Source organism: Ailuropoda melanoleuca, chromosome 4 (assembly GCF_002007445.2).
Source record: "Ailuropoda melanoleuca isolate Jingjing chromosome 4, ASM200744v2, whole genome shotgun sequence".
Lineage (NCBI taxonomy): Eukaryota > Metazoa > Chordata > Mammalia > Carnivora > Ursidae > Ailuropoda > Ailuropoda melanoleuca.
Window position 1 is genome coordinate 101,578,611 of NC_048221.1, and position 16,691 is coordinate 101,595,301.

Below are 16,691 nucleotides of genomic sequence, written 5' to 3' on the forward strand. Positions count from 1 at the left end.
CTATTCAGGGTCTTTTGTGGTTCTGTACAAATTTTAGTGTTATTTGCTTTATTTCTGTGAAAAATGGTATTGGTAAATTTGAAAGGGATTACATTGAATCTTTAGATTACTTTGAATAGTATGGATATTTTAACAATATTGGTTCTTACGATCCATGAGGATAGAATATCTTTCCATTTGTTTGTTTCCTCTTCATCAGTGTTTTATAGTTTTCAGAATACAGATTTTTATATCGTTGGTTAAGTTTATTTCTAGGTATTTATTCTTTTTGGATGAATTAAATGGAATTATTTTCTTCGTTTCTCTTTCTGCTACTTTGTTATTTTCACCATTGAGTATGAAGTTAGTGTGGGATTGTCATCTATGGCCTTTATTATGCCATCAGATCTGTTCTCTCTTAATCAACTTTTTAAAAAGTTTTTATTATGAACTGATGTTAAATTTTATTGAAGGCTTTTTCTGCATCTATTGAGATGATTATATAATTTTTATTCTTAATTTTTTAATAGGAAGTGCTCTTTTGAAGTTAACAGGAACATGCTGAGGATAACTGTAATTTGTGAATGCATGCTGTCACCAGCCATCAGGCAAAGTAGAGACACCCATGGGAAGAAAATGCCACCACCCATATAGCTGTCTTTAAGCAAATGGCTTAGCACCATACAAAAAACAATTCACCTATTCAGCCATTGCTCTTTACAAATATATTACAATATAACTGACAGGGAAAATAAATTGACCTGGACACATTTGTACAGCCTATACTCACACTATATAGAAAACAGTCTCTACCTGTTCTCCAACAATAGAGAAGAAATTCATTCAGCTGTCCGTACATTTCTCATTCCGTTTCCACATGTATTTCTTGAAAATTGGTTTGGACTCAAGCTTACAAGTCTATGACAAGGGAGCACAAACTGAACTTGTAGGCCTTGTTAACACTACATTCAAATGAGTACTCTAAAACTGTCCTTATCCTAGATTATAGGGGCTTCTGTAATGGTGGAATTCTAAGCTTCAACACAGTCTTTCAACACACAAACATGTGAAATATACATCCTCATGTTGGCTAATCTGGTTTTATCTAAATATGAAAGATCTCTGAACTTGTGAAACTGTATCAAATAATCTCTTGAGATATATATCAAAGTTTCATTTATTCACTACATACACAAACACACACACACACACACACAAGATGTTCAGGAGATCAGAGTTGAGAAAACACGTGGGGTAGAAAGAATAAGGGAGAGAGATCAAATATGATTTTTGAGATTCTAGCTTAAGCAACCTGAGAGTGGTTTGCACTATTTATCAAATTATATCAAATTATCAAATTATAAATCAAATTGTAAATTTGATTATAAATCAATCAAATTATAAACCACCAGAGGGAAATACATTTTGGGAGTGGGGGGATGATAAGTTCAGCTTGAACATATGTAAGATGCCTACTATGCATCTGAGATGTCATGTGGATAGTTGATATTACGTGGGTTTGGTTCACAGGACAGACGTCTGAACTATGTTGATATGAAACTCTTCAGTCTTCAGAAAATAGATGGTAACTGAGGCCAGGAGAGAGATGAGATGAGTGGAATATTACAGAATTTCTAAGATAGGGCCTCAGTGAGATTGAATGGAAGAGAAAAACTCACTAACTGGATTAAATGTGCATTTATAGAGGTAGGAAGAAAATCAGGAGTAGTGGATGTCAGAACCAGAGGGAGGAGAGTTTTTCTAGAAAGATGACATGGTGCATAATGTCAAATATTGTTAAGCAAATATAAGGATGAAAAGCACCTGTTGGATTTAATCATGTAAAGATCATTAATGATCCTGACGACAACAACTGTTTTAGAATGATAATACAGAATTCAGGTAAGAGTTAGTTGGAGAGTTTACAGAATATAAAGAAATGAAAACAGAAACTATGAAATAGCTCTCCTGAGTGTTGACTATGAAAGGAAAGAAATATGGGGGAGGTACATGGTAGGGTATATTAGATTGAAAAAATCAATCTAATATTTTGTATTGGTTGGTATGTTAATTTTGAACCCTGTCTTGGGTCTTCACAATAATTTTTTGGCTTTATATGATGTTTAAATCACTAAGCAGTATATTGTGGGGATAAGGAATAAAATAAATCTTTAAAAGTTACATGTTTCTTGGTTTCCTTATTCCAATGAGAATGAAATAATCTTAAGAATTGGAGCTTAAGTTCACTCTTGTGAATTTCCTCCAGCGTTCTTCACATAGTATTTATTATACTCTGTCCTCCCACACTACCTCCCTGGAACTTTATCCAGACCAACTTTAGCCCTGCAATATCTAATATTTTCCACTGGAGATAATTATGCTCCCAATCTGGACAAGTGACCAGGGAACTCATTCATATGACCTTCTTCATTCTCCTGCACTGTTTTATATGATGTCGGCTCTCCAGTAGTTTATCATATAGAAGGACAGTGTTTTAACTTGGTGGCCTGGAAAACCGTTCTATGGTAACAGGCACAGGATCCTACTTTCTATCCCTTTCCAAGACCCCTCAGGAACTGTAAAAAATTGAGTCCTAAAATGTTTTGCCTACTTTAACTTACAATTCTGATGAGCAGGACTGAGGAGTGAGCAAAAGTTCATATAAATCTGGCACTGTATTAGACTGTGTTATGAAATCATAAATTCAGGAGGGACACTAGAAATATTAACATATAGTCATCTCATCAAAAACAGATACACCCAAGGTCAGCTGACAGGAAGGACAAATGTGCTTTAAACATCAATGTGTGATCTCGGACTAGCATTTCTTTTTCAGATTGATATTCTTGGTTTCTTCAAGTTTTCATTTCATTGAGTGGCCCCAAACCATCAAGGTTCTTAATGGAAATTGTTGTGGGTTGAATTGTGTCCTGGAAAATGGTAAGTCCAAGTCTTAACTCCCTGTACTAGTGAATGTGAACTTATTTGGAAATATGGTCTTTTCAGATGTAATTAAGTTAAAGATTTTGAGATGACATCATCCTGGACTTAGGGTCTACAAATCCAATGCTTTGTGTCCTTATAAGAGAAAGGAGAGGGAGATTTGAGACAGATACAGAAAAAAGAAGCTCATCTCAGTCAGAGTTTGGAGTCATGGGTCTACAAAGCAAAGAATGCCTAGGATTGCTAACCACTTCCAGAAGCTAGAAGAAAGTTATGGAACAGATATTCCCCCAGAGACCCCACAAGGAAAAACCCTGCCAATACCTCGACTGCAGACTTTTGGCCTCCAGAACTAAGAAAGAATAAATTTCTGTTATTTTAAGCCCCCAAGTTTGTGGTAATTTGTTAAGGAGATCTAGGAATATAATACAGATGTGTTTGTGTGTATGTGTGTACTATATTGACATTTTTTATATTGTCAATTTCTCTCTTCAAAATTCATAATTTTGCTGTTAATTAATGTCAAGTTTCCAAATTGTGGTTTCCAGAAACTAAATTTATTCTATCAAAATCAGGATATAAATTTGTCACATTAATTTTTTTTTCTTTTTACCTTCCCCAAAATGCATGATAACTTGAAGATTATCTATAGTGATTTTAGGCTTGGCAATTACTTCAGTAATCAAACATAACTTTTCTGCTTTGGAAATGTAAATTAAATGGAAATGGATAACACTTCCTTTCTATTTCATGGCCTATTATGGACCTTGAATCCCTCTTGCCTCCCAGAAGCAATGTTTATTTTAAATTTACTCTTTTTTGATGTAGCTTTAAACTAAAAGCTGTGTAATTTAATTCTTAGTCTCAGTAATCTCATAAAAAAAAAGCAGAAAAGGGCTCAATTTACAAAAGCTTGTATTTTAATGGCATAGTTACAAAAAAAAAATATCATTCAGTATACTGCTTCCCACTTTAGAGCTTTTATAACCATGGAGTTTCACAGTCCTACAATAAATTATGCTGATTATGTGTCTCCTTCCTTTTGCAAATCTATTGGTAACAAATTTTATTTCTTGGCTGCAATCATTTGATATAAAATTATTTTGTGGTGTGTTTATGGCATGCTTATCAAATTAGCATTTAAATATTTGTTGTAGTTTTATGATGCAAAATTGGACCTATAATGATTTATTACACCATAATCCTACATGAAAGTTTCAACCCTTTCTGGTTGTGTGATGGAAAGTTCCCAGGAATATATGCCAGAAAAATAATATTCACCAAACTTGTATAGAAAAGGGAACTTTTAGAAAATCCTCATGGATGCAAATATTATTCATAATAATTTCACTTAAATATGTAATTCCAGAAAAGTCTTAAGTATGCATCCCTATGACCACAAAATCAAAGCAAATGATAAAATTCAAAATAACATTACAAATGCATTAAAATTTAAATAAACTGTATTAATATGATGGATGAAATTATTTTCCTAAAACTAAATTGGCAATCTTTAATTTACTAATGGAAATGTATTTGCATATCCTATGTTTCACTTGGGACTTACTTGACTATTTGGATTTAGAGCATAGTGGACCAGCAATTAAATTATCTTAATTATTATTATTGTTACTTTTCAAATTATCAATTGTTTTATTTTTAACCACTAATCCATCATTTTCATTAAATCAATGTTCTTGTGTACCAAAATATATCATTGTAATAAAACAATTTTAACAGAAAGTTATATATTGTCTAATTACTACTAAATTTTGCAAAAATTAGTTTAATGGAAATAGTCTATTTTGTCATTTTGAGTAATATTTGTTACTGGTTTTCACTGGATAGTATTAGGTATTTTTTTTTTGGCATTGTACTTGCTCAGAGTTTTTCTTAGGAATTACTACTGTTGCATTTATCAAATGCCCTTTAAGTGTCTATCAATGGAGTGTGTGTGTGCATGTCTGTGTTTGCGTGTGTTTAAATAATTTTATCACATATGTGGACTCAGATTCATGAAATCATCACCACAATCAAGATACAGAACTGTTCTGCCACCACAAAGATCTCTCTTGTGCTACTCCTGTATAGTTGCACCCACCCCTACTCCTGTCTCCCTGGTGATTACTAATCTGTTCTCCATCTGTATAATTTTGTCATTTCAAGAATATTATATAAATGGAAGCAGACAATATGTAATCTTTTGAAATTGGCTTTTTCTTTTCATGCAGAATAATGCCCTTGAGTTCCATCCAAGTGGTTATAGTATATCAATAGTTTTTTCTTTTATTTTGTTGAATAGCATTCTGTTGTACAGATTTGCCACAGTTGTTTTTTTTTTTAACTATTTCCTTACCGAGGGAATTTGGATTGTTTCCAAGTTTTGACAATTTTACATATAAGGCTTTACAACTAAGTTGGTATGTTTACAAGTTTTTGTGTGGCCATAAATTTTCATTACCCTGTAATAAATGCCCCAGGAGTATGATTGCTAAGGTAGATGAGAAATACATGTTTTGTTTTATAAGAAATTTCCAAATCACTTTCCAGAGTAGCAGTACTGTTTTACATTCCCATAAAGAATATATGAAAGATCCAGTCTCTCTACATCCTCCCAGCACTTGACACTATCAACATTTTCTATTTTACCTCTTTTAAAATGTGTGTGGCGATACATCATTATGATTTCAAATTTGTATTCCTGTAATGGCAAAAGATGTTACATTTTCATGTATATTCCTGTAACTTACACTATTTGTTTATATTGTTGAAGTTGCCAAAGTATCACAAGACAACTTGTTAAGAAAGCAAAACTATTTAAGCTCACTGTAGTAAGGGGGAAAATCACTTAACAGAGATTGAGCAATGCCTCAGAAAGAGGAAGTCAGAAGTGCCAAATTATAAGGTGTTGATATCTGGGCTCAATTAGTTTAAGGTAGATCTTTCAAGCTAGAGAGCTGATTGGGATCAGGCACGTTTTAGATATAATCATTTTGGATTGGTAGACAGCAAATTAAGGGCTTTGAGGCAAGTCTGATAAGTAAAATATTTAAAGGTAAACTGCCCAGGTTAGCAGACCCTGTCTTCACTAAGTAATTCTGATGAAATTTTCTGAGGCAAATAATTTACTGGTTTATAGCTTTCTTTCCACTGGGCAAAGTTTCCTCTTGCATCACACAGCGAAGTGATGTTGGCATAGTTGGTCTAGTTTTATCTAAGTCATTCTGACACAGATGGTCTCAAGTCTCAACAATAATACCTTCCTGATATTTTAACTATTCTTGAATCTGTGAAATAAGCTATACTTGTCTATAATGTATTTTACTCCTTATGAATTATTAGGTTGTATTTTTGAAAATGTAATTGGATTTATTTACATATATATTTATTAGTGCATCTGATTTATAGTTTTCTTTTTTGTACTGTTGTTTTGTTAGGTTTTGGTATTAAAATTATGTTGGTTTCAAAATATGAATTAAGCTCTTCAACTTTACAACATTCTAGTAGATTTTATCTTTTAAAATTTATTTATGTATTTGTTTGTTTGTTTATTTATTTATTTATTTAGAGAGAGCATGAGTGGGGGGCAGGACAGAAGGAGGGAGAGAGGGAGAGAATCCCGAGAAGACTCCCCATGGAGTGCAGAGCCTGATGTGGGGCCTGATCTATGACCCTGAGATCATGACCTGAGCCAAAATCAAGAGTCAGATGCTTAACCGACTGAACCACACAGGCGCCTCGATGTTCTGGTAGATTTTAAATAAATTTGAAATTATCTAGTCTTCATTTTTATTTATTTATTTTTTAAAGATTTTATTTATTTATTTGACAAAGAGAGATAGCCAACGAGAGAGGGAACACAGGCAGGGGGAGTGGGAGAGGAAGAAGCAGGCTCCCATTGGAGAAGCCTGATGTGGGGCTCAATCCCAGAACGCTGGGATCACGCCCTGAGCCAAAGGCAGACGCTTAACGACTGAGCCACCCAGGCGCCCCGAAATTATCTAGTATTTAAAGTTAGGTAAACTTCATCTTTAAACCCATCTGGTCATTGTGCTTTTTTCCATAAGAAATATTTAGTCACTTTTCAATTATCTTCAATGGCAGTGGTCTATTTAATTTTTTTCTAGGATAAAATTTCTTGTTCTGTTCCTTTTTTTTTCCCTTTTTCATGTTTTTTTTTTAAAGATTTTATTTATTTATTCGACAGAGAGATAGAGACAGCCAGCAAGAAAGGGAACACAAGCAGGGGGAGTGGGAGAGGAAGAAACAGGCTCATAGCAGAAGAGCCTGATGTGGGGCTCGATCCCATAACGCCGGGATCACGCTCTGAGCCCAAGGCAGATGCTTAACTGCTGTGCCACCCAGGCGCCCCCCTTTTCCATGTTCTATACTACTTTATTATGTATGTCTTCATGATTTCTCCTTCTTCCTCATAACCAGATTTTAGAATGGGCATAATTATCTGTTTACAAACTGGGCTGTGTAAAAATGGAAACTATAATCTATCTCAATTTTGTCATTAGTGGATTAGCACCCAGACCATGCTTTTTGCCCTTAGGCATTCCTTTCCCTGTATGATGATGACTCATAGCTGAGTACCTTGCAGAAATTGCCTTCAAGCCAGGGAAATCCCTGGCCCAGGGAGTGATCAGTATGCACATAAAAATTCCAGGCTTAATTAACTTAATTCAGGTCAAATCTGAAGAGTAACTCTAGCTTGGAGCATCCTCTAGGATCAGCTGAGGCTTATGTTGCAAATGCCTTGACGTTCAGCCTCTCCCTCTGACCAGTCTTGTGACCTTCACTCTCGCGTGGGCAAAGTTCCTAGGAGCCCATACCAGCAAACTTCTTGCAGGCAAATCTTCTCAGAATAGGTTTCCTGGCTTATCTCCCACCACCCCCCACCCTCCAAAANACCCCCCAAAAAATAAACAGTAAAACTGGCATAATAACACCTACCTCTTACAGCTGTTGTGAACATACAATGAGGTTTTAGATATATAGCATTTATAACATAAACNCACCCTCCAAAAAATAAACAGTAAAACTGGCATGATAACACCTACCTCTTACAGCTGTTGTGAACATACAATGAGGTTTTAGATATATAGCATTTATAACATAAACACTTAATAAATGCTAGTCATTATTTTATAATAAGATGTTTAAAAAGATATATAATAAGATGTATAAAAAGATATTAAAAAATACACAGGCTTTTGGCTAAATCCATAAAACTCAGGATTAGTTTTGTAAGCCGAGAAATTCTTATGTATTTTAAAGGTAAGTACTAGATTCATCTACGCAGAACATAAAAAGATTCCAGAACTTTTCTCTTTGCTGCATCATGATCATCTACCTCTGGACTATGTAAAACACTAAAAATGTTAAAGAAGATATTTGAAAGGAGTTTGTACAAGTATAGATATATTTGGCTTCCTTCTGTATTCCCCACCCCAAGCAGACACAAGAGAGCGAGTGAAGCATGATGAAAGAGATTTGGAAAAAACGTCTATGTGTCCTTCGAGTTTTGAGTGTATACCTGAACAAAGAAACCAACATCCACTTCACACACACAGAATACTAAAGCCAAGAATAAGGCTGTTGCTGCCTGGTATGGCAGGACACGGAAAGACCAGATAGCATTGGGCAAGCATCAGTTCTACCATTTGCCAGACAGACAGGCATTTTTTACCAGTGGGGAAGTAACTACTGTAGAGCACTAGTGTGCCTACCAGCATAGTGGCTTGGCTGTATGGGTAGAGATTTTTAGTACGACCCTGCAGGCGGTGGGACAAATATAGTCAGAACGTGGAGAGGAAACTTTTAATAGGTTAGCCAAAAACTGCAATACTTCTTCAAGGAACTAGGGTAGTGTGGAAGATGGCTTCAGAAGAAATTTTCAGAAGAAATTTCCAAGATAAACAAATGCTCTCATGATAGATGGTTGCCTCATGACACCAATAGCCAGGTTATAATGACTTTCTATTTATTCTAATTCCTCCCCTCTGTGATATGATCCTGGAAGAAACAACAATGGGAACATGAGAAAGTTGTGGCAGTATTAAAACATATCTGCAAATTATTTCACATTCCTCCTACCAAAAAAGGGCATCTAATTTAGCCTTGAAAAGGGACAGCCTTATTAATATCATTAAACTTTTTGGATCCATGTTTTAGACATGATTATCTTTAGCACTATCTACGGAATATTTTTTCTTTAAATAGGAAAGTTAATCATGCTAAACTTATTAACATAGTAGGCTTATTACTCTTATTTCAGTGATATTATTTTATTTTCTATTTTTTACTTCAATTTCCTTACTATGTATTGTATAAATCAGGAATATTGTTCATCTGGTAAAGTGATATAGATGGATTTTCATTCTTCTTATGGTTATGTTCAATTCTTTATAAAACATTTAAATCTATATTTCTCAATTTATCAACATTGAGAATGAAATTATCTGAATTACATGGAAATGATGAACATATTATGCACACTTTTATTTTCTTTTAATTGCCATTAATAAGCTTGTCCTCCATTTGTTATATTTTTTACAAAGTTGATTTCCTTTTTATTACTAATAATATTGAAATTTTGCTGTGGCATTTTTTCTGTCCTTAAAGTCTTTAACTAGGTCATTTTTATTTGTTATTGTTGTGTACCCTCTTATCTCCTATTTTTCCTTGCTTTACATTAGCTGCATTTTAATTTCTCTATGATTACAAAAAAATTGATGTCTAAAATGTACTTCTGATGCATGGACTAAATCTTTTTTCAAACACATGCAATTCCCATATCTCTTCCATGCCTTTAAATCTTTCTTTCATTTCATAGAATCTTAAGTTTTGATTCTTCTTTTTTTTGTAACATAATGTTGGCTGAGACTTTTCCTTTTGCTTTGAATTATAGCAATAACTTCAAAGCTGCCTTAAATAGATAAGCACTAGCACATTCTAAATGGGGTTTCTAGATACATCTCTACAGGGTTGGTTTAACTATTTTGGCAGACATAGCTTAAGGTGATCCCTAATGTGTTACATCCTTGTATATTTCCCTGCCCTTAAGTTTGGGTGGAACCTGTGACTTGCTTCTTATCAGTACGATATGGCAGAGGTGATGAGATATCACTCCATCAATTAGGTTATGCTGTATATCAAAGCGGCTGAATGTCACTCATATATATATATATATATAAGTCCATAAGACTCTATTTCTAAGTCTCCATGTTAGCCAACTACAGTGACTCCTCTGCTGGTGTTAAAGAGGGAAATTGCTATATTGAGGACCACATGGCAGGGAAATGTGTGTAATCTCTAGTACCTAATAACAGCCTCTAATCTACAGCCAGTAAGAAGCTGGGGCCCTGGATCCCTCAGCCAGAAGGAAATGAATTCTTCCAACTGTCTGCGTGAACACGGAAGACTGTTTTCTAGTTGAACCTCCAGAGTAGAAAATAACCCAATACCTTGATTTCAGCTTTGTAATCCCTGAGCCAAGGACCTTGCCAAGCCATAACTGGATATCTGATCCACAGAAAATTGTGAGATAACAAATACATATTGTTTTAAGCTGTTACATTTGTGGTGATTTGTTACTCAGTAATACAAAAATAATAAAGCTATTAATAGTTTTATGTCAGTTACCCAATTATTCATCTAAAGGAGAGACTTAAAACTACAAAAAGGTATTGACATAGTATGATATAGCCCTAGTTAGTGGGAGTAAATTTTGGGTTTTATCTTTCCCCTCATTATGGTGGAAGGGAGAAGAATTGTTGCAACCCCAACCAAATCAAGTGATAAGAGCTCCAAGAAAATTACTTATAGAAATTGAGGATTTCTGGAATAATGGAGTACTGGCATCTCTTGCCTCCACACTTTCTGAAAAGCTGAAGCTAACTGACCCACTCTGAGGTAAGAGACATTTTAGAATAGCCTTTTGTGTGTTCCTGGAATTTGGAGAGATATATGAATGAAGATACTGTTCTTGTCCTTGCTTGTAAAAGTCTGGCTTCTGGCTACAACAACTCAGGAAGAAGGGATTTGAAAGAGGAGGCAGCAGCACCACACTGCTTGCCAACCACTTGGCAAAGCAAAAATCTCTTAAGTTTTCCACAGAGGCTATCCATTATTAGTCATCTTGAGGATTACCCAACCAAGATGGTGATGGACCAGGATGAAAGATACTGAATGGCAAAAGGTTGTAGGTTATACTATTAGGAGCGGAACTAATATGAGGACTGTGAAGAGTGACTCAGAAAACTTATCCCCCAAGTTAGGAAACTCTACAGTATAGAAATCCATATGGTGCTTCCAAATAAGCCCATAAATGCATCACACACAAGAGTCTCAGCCAGGAATTGAGTGGCTGCCACCGAGGACACTGACAATATTACATCAATACTTCTTTTGGGTTCTTGGACCCAATTCTGATGTGGGGAAGGGTTTTCGCCCACACCAACAAGCAATTCTCTGGACACCAGCCGGATGTCCTGCAATTTAACTCAATTCTGACACTATTTACCTGGAGATAGCATCAGATTCCACAGGTTAAAGGTTTTTTTTGTTTGTTTGTTTGCTTTGTCTTTTTATTATGATATGTTAGTACATCATTAGCTTTTGATGTAGTGTTCCATGACTCACTGTTTGCGTATAACACCCAGTACTCCATGCAATACGTGCCCTCTTTAAATACCCTTCACCGGGCTAGCCCAGCCCCACCCCCCTCGCCTCTAAAACCCTGTTTGTTTCCTGAACCATGAGAGACTATGGACTCAGGTTAAAGGTTTAATCCTAANTGGACACCAGCCGGATGTCCTGCAATTTAACTCAATTCTGACACTATTTACCTGGAATAGCATCAGATTCCACAGGTTAAAGGTTTTTTTGTTTGTTTGTTTGCTTTGTCTTTTTATTATGATATGTTAGTACATCATTAGCTTTTGATGTAGTGTTCCATGACTCACTGTTTGCGTATAACACCCAGTACTCCATGCAATACGTGCCCTCTTTAAATACCCTTCACCGGGCTAGCCCAGCCCCACCCCGCTCGCCTCTAAAACCCTGTTTGTTTCCTGAACCATGAGAGACTATGGACTCAGGTTAAAGGTTTAATCCTAAAAGGCTGACTCCTACTCCCCTACTTCAGATGCCAGTAATACACCTAGATTATCTCTGCTTCTGATAGACTGGCTATAGGTTGAGGGATTAAATGTCCATGTTGCTACCTGTACTTCTGACCAACTGGCTATAAATCAGAGGTTCCAACAACCCCCTCCTTGGGTTCAATTAATTTTCTAGAGTGGCTCACAGAACTCAGGAAACCCATTTACTGATGAGACTACTGACTTATTATGAAAGGGTAGAACTCAGAAACAGCCAGATAGAAAAGATGCATAGGGCCAGGTATGAGGGAAGGATGCAGAGTTTCCATGCCTTCTCCAGAAATGCCACTTTCCCAGCACCTACATGTGTTAACTGACCCAGAGGCTCTCCAAATCCTGTGTTCTTTGGTTTCTATGGAGGGTCAAACAAGCAGGGTTGGTTGATTAAATCATTAGCTATTGGCAATTGATCTCAATCTCCAGCTGCTCTGTCCTCCTCCCTCCCAAAAGTTTTATTCTCCTGGCAACCAGTACCCATCCTTAGGTGTTTCCAAAAATCACTCATTAATGTAGCAAAAGACACTTTTATTGCTCTCATCACTTAGGAAATTCCAACGGTTTTAGGAGCTCTGTGCCAGAAATGGGGCCGAGACCACATATGTATTTCTTATTATAAATCATAATATCACAGTGCCAATTATTAAAGGACTTTCTGTCTTTTCCTATGAAAACTTCTTCCACCAATTTGACCCTGGAAGATCCAGCAGCAGGACAAGATGAAGGAAAGGCAAATAGGTCGTGGCTTTCTTCTCCACAGAAATACCCTTATTCCCGTGTCAGTTACTAATGGGGTTGAAAAGAAATTATCTTTATGAGAGCTAGCCATTTTAACTTTGTTGTACTTTAATTTGTTTTAACCCTGACAGTATCAGTCAGAAATGAGAATTGCTTGTGGTATTACCAAGGGACAGAGAAAGGTAAGGTAATAGGAGAAATTAAGGGCACCAGTTGAAGAAAAATAGAAATAGTTTTTCGGATTTGTTTGCCATTTGTATAGTCATTAGTACAATCTTTTAAGTTGGTCCTTTGTGACTTCCTCGTCAATTTGTTCATCAGATACATGGCTTGTATAAATGCCTATTTTGCAATATATAGTTCATTATCTTCTAATTTGATAACTCAAAGTGGTTTTTTTTCCCTATTTTTTTTTCCATTGACTATTTCAGGAAGTTTCTAGGAGGAAAATTAGGAATTGTATTCTACAAGACATTTTTCTCTGTATGAGATTGACATTGTTTGCATATGAGTAAAAATTAACAATTGTGCTACATATATTATCTCAGATGAACCATGGAAGACTTTCCTTGCATGGTACATAGGAAAAAAACCCAACAACATATTTACCCATACTGTGTGGCAACCCTTCCCAAAATATCTCATCTACTGAAGCCTAAAATTGATCAGTCGATACTTTTCCTTTGGGTTAAGCACTTTGCCCACTGGTTTCTTTTTTCAACAGAAATTACTTCAAGAATTTGGCTGACTTTAACTCCATAATGCTTTAATCTAAATCAAGAGAACCTAAAAGCATTGGGGTTTCATGGGTGGGAGTAGATGCAGGCAGAACTGAAGTGGGGGTGAGGAAGAATAGCAATATACAAATACACTGGTGGCAGTTTATAAGACACAAACACATGAACAAAAACAGCAAGCACACCCAAAGCCAATTATACTGTGTTTGGGGCTACTCTCTCCCTTTCAGTTCTGCTTCCTTTCCCCCATAGCTTTTTTTAAAGATTGATTCATTGATTTATTGATTTGAGAGAGAGAAAGAGAGCACACAGAGGGGAAGGGCAGGAGAAGAGGGGAGAGAAAATCCTAAGCAGACTCTATGCTGTGCATGGAACCTGATGCAGGGCTAAATCCAGGACCCCAAGATCATGACCTGAGCTGAAAGTAAGAGCCAGACACTTAGCTGACTATGCCACCCAGGTGCCCCTCTCCCCCATAGTTTTGAGTAGAAAATGGAAACTATTCTTTCACATTGTTTCCTCAAACAGATGTCTAGCTAAAGAGCAGTAGCCATAGAAATGGCAGTAGTGGGGCGCCTGGGTAGCACAGCAGTTAAGAGCCTGCCTTCAGCTCAGGGCATGGTCCCGGCGTTATGGGATCGAGCCCCACATCAGGCTCCTCCGCTATGAGCCTGCTTCTTCCTCTCCCACTCCCCCTGCTTGTGTTCCTTCTCTCACTGGCTGTCTCTATCTCTGTTGAATAAATAAATAAAATCTTTAAAAAAAAAAAGAAATGGCAATAGTGATGACCTTTTGAAGATTTGTCAGGGCAGTAGTATATGGGAAAATGACATTGAAATAAAAGTTGTATTTGGAAGCAGAAAAATTCTAATCAATGTTCTCTTAACATCTTAAGATGTTTAGTGTTATAGGACTGCTTCAAAGCAAGACAGTCCTTTGCTGAAAAGGAATATGGACCTAGCAGATCTTGGATTCACAATCTGCAGGCAGTGCTTTTCAAGTATAAACCATACCGTGAAAAGACAGAAGACAATATATTAATAAATACTGAATTTTAAAAATCCACTGTGACTCTTAATTACTGCCTCTCTCCCAGAGTGAATGGAAGGTATAAAAGAAAAAGGGTGATGAGAATTTTTTTTTCTGATCTTACCCCTAGATTTTATAAAAGTTTGGTTTTCTGTGTAGGAGTATAGGCTCTGTGTAGACGATGAATATAACTCACAGACCTTGGGACTACCCAGGGAACTTCAAGATCTAGTATAGCGGCTTACCTGGCTACAAATTAAAAGACCTAGGTCCAAGACCATAAATCCATATTTTTCAAAAAGCCCTTTGGTGGTTTTGGTGAATAGATAGTTTTGGAAACCAATGAGTTGGTCTTCCTTTTCAGGTACCTGAATGGCCTCATTGGCAAGAGGACAGTATTCAATTATGTTTCAATCCATAGCAGAGTAGAATAAACAAAATCTGGGCTTAGGTTTGATCCTGTCTTCAAAGATTCCATTCCTTTCTGCAAACCTTCTTTGAAACTTCTTATTTATAAAATAAATGATGGCTAGAGGTTTCTTTTAATCTCTACTCCATCCTCCTCTCTGGGTTGCAGTCTGGATGGCTTAAAGTCAATTTGTTTTTCTTCTTTTAGGTGTCACTGAGTTTAAATTGTTTTCTGCCCATCTAGAAGATTTCTCTCCCTTAATGCTATGGAGGAAGATGAACTACTCATTGAGCTGACAGGTGAAGAGTAGTAGGATTAGTTTGGTTTTGGAAATGATATATGGCTGCAGGGTATAAAATCAACAGAGATTCATATCCTGGAAGACTAGTTAGTCTGTCATGGCTGCTGCCATTATTTTCCAGTCTACAAATCTACAGGAAAAGCATCAAGGTCAACTACAACTATTTTTGAATTCTCTGGTTGTTTTTTTTTTTTTTTAAATCAGCAAAAATGATTAGTACTGCTTTCCACCTTGGGTGGTATGTTTAAGGGAAGCAGAGATAATTGAATGATTATGCAGAAGTATTTGAGGAGTCAAACTAAGTGAGGTGAAGTCAGTGACTACAGAAAATATAACACTGATTATTTTCACATAATTGACATTTGAGATACTCTGATGCCTGGTCCAAATATAAAATTGGTTAAAAAAAATGTTTCTCCTTCCAACTATCTTTGTTTTCTCTTCATTTCCTCTTCACAACCAAGGACTGGGAGATTGATCCTTTTTTTTTAAATGTCTAGTACTTCGAACTTGCTCTTCTTACTTTAGTTGTAAGCAAAAATCTCCATTATCAGCTGTTGGTTAATGGATGGCCCTGTACCTTAATATCAATCAGTTAGCAGAATATAATTCTAAATATGAGTGTTTCCTAACTGTCTACGAATTTCATCCCTGAGCCTATGGCATTTAGAGAATGGAGGACTGTCCTAGTGCTGGGCAACTTTCAGAATTCTGTCAGTTGGACTGTGCCCTATAAAAATTCAGGCTATTTTGTTTAATTATTACTAAAATTCAGACAAATAATTTGTTTCTTCTTTGGAGTATAAAATTCCCTCCAGAATCACAACTGAAACAGTGTTATTCTCATTCTAATGAATCCGCATAAACATCATTCCCCAAAGGTTAATGGTAATTGCAAAATGGGTAACCCTTTAAATAACTCAATGCTTCTGAATCAGATTCTAAAATTTCAGGTAAGTCCTAGAGGAGAACACAGGCAGCAACCTCTTCGACCTTGGCTGCAGCAACTTCTTGCTAGACACATCTTCAAAGGCAAGGGAAACAAAAGCAAAAATGAGCTACTGGGACTTCATTAAGATAAAAATCTTCTGCAGAGCAAAGGAAACCATCAGTAAAACTAAAAGGCAACCTATGGAATGGGAGAAGATATGTGCAAATGACATTACAGATAAAGTGCTAGTATCCAAGATCTATAAAGAACTTATTAAACTCAACACCCAAAAAACAAATAATCCAGTCAAGAAATGGGCAGAAGACGTGAACAGACATTTCTCCCAAGAAAACATACAAATGGCCAACAAACACATGAAAGAAAATGTTCCACGTCCCTTGGCATCAGGGAAATAAAAATCAAAACCACAATTAGATACCACATCACACCAGTCAGA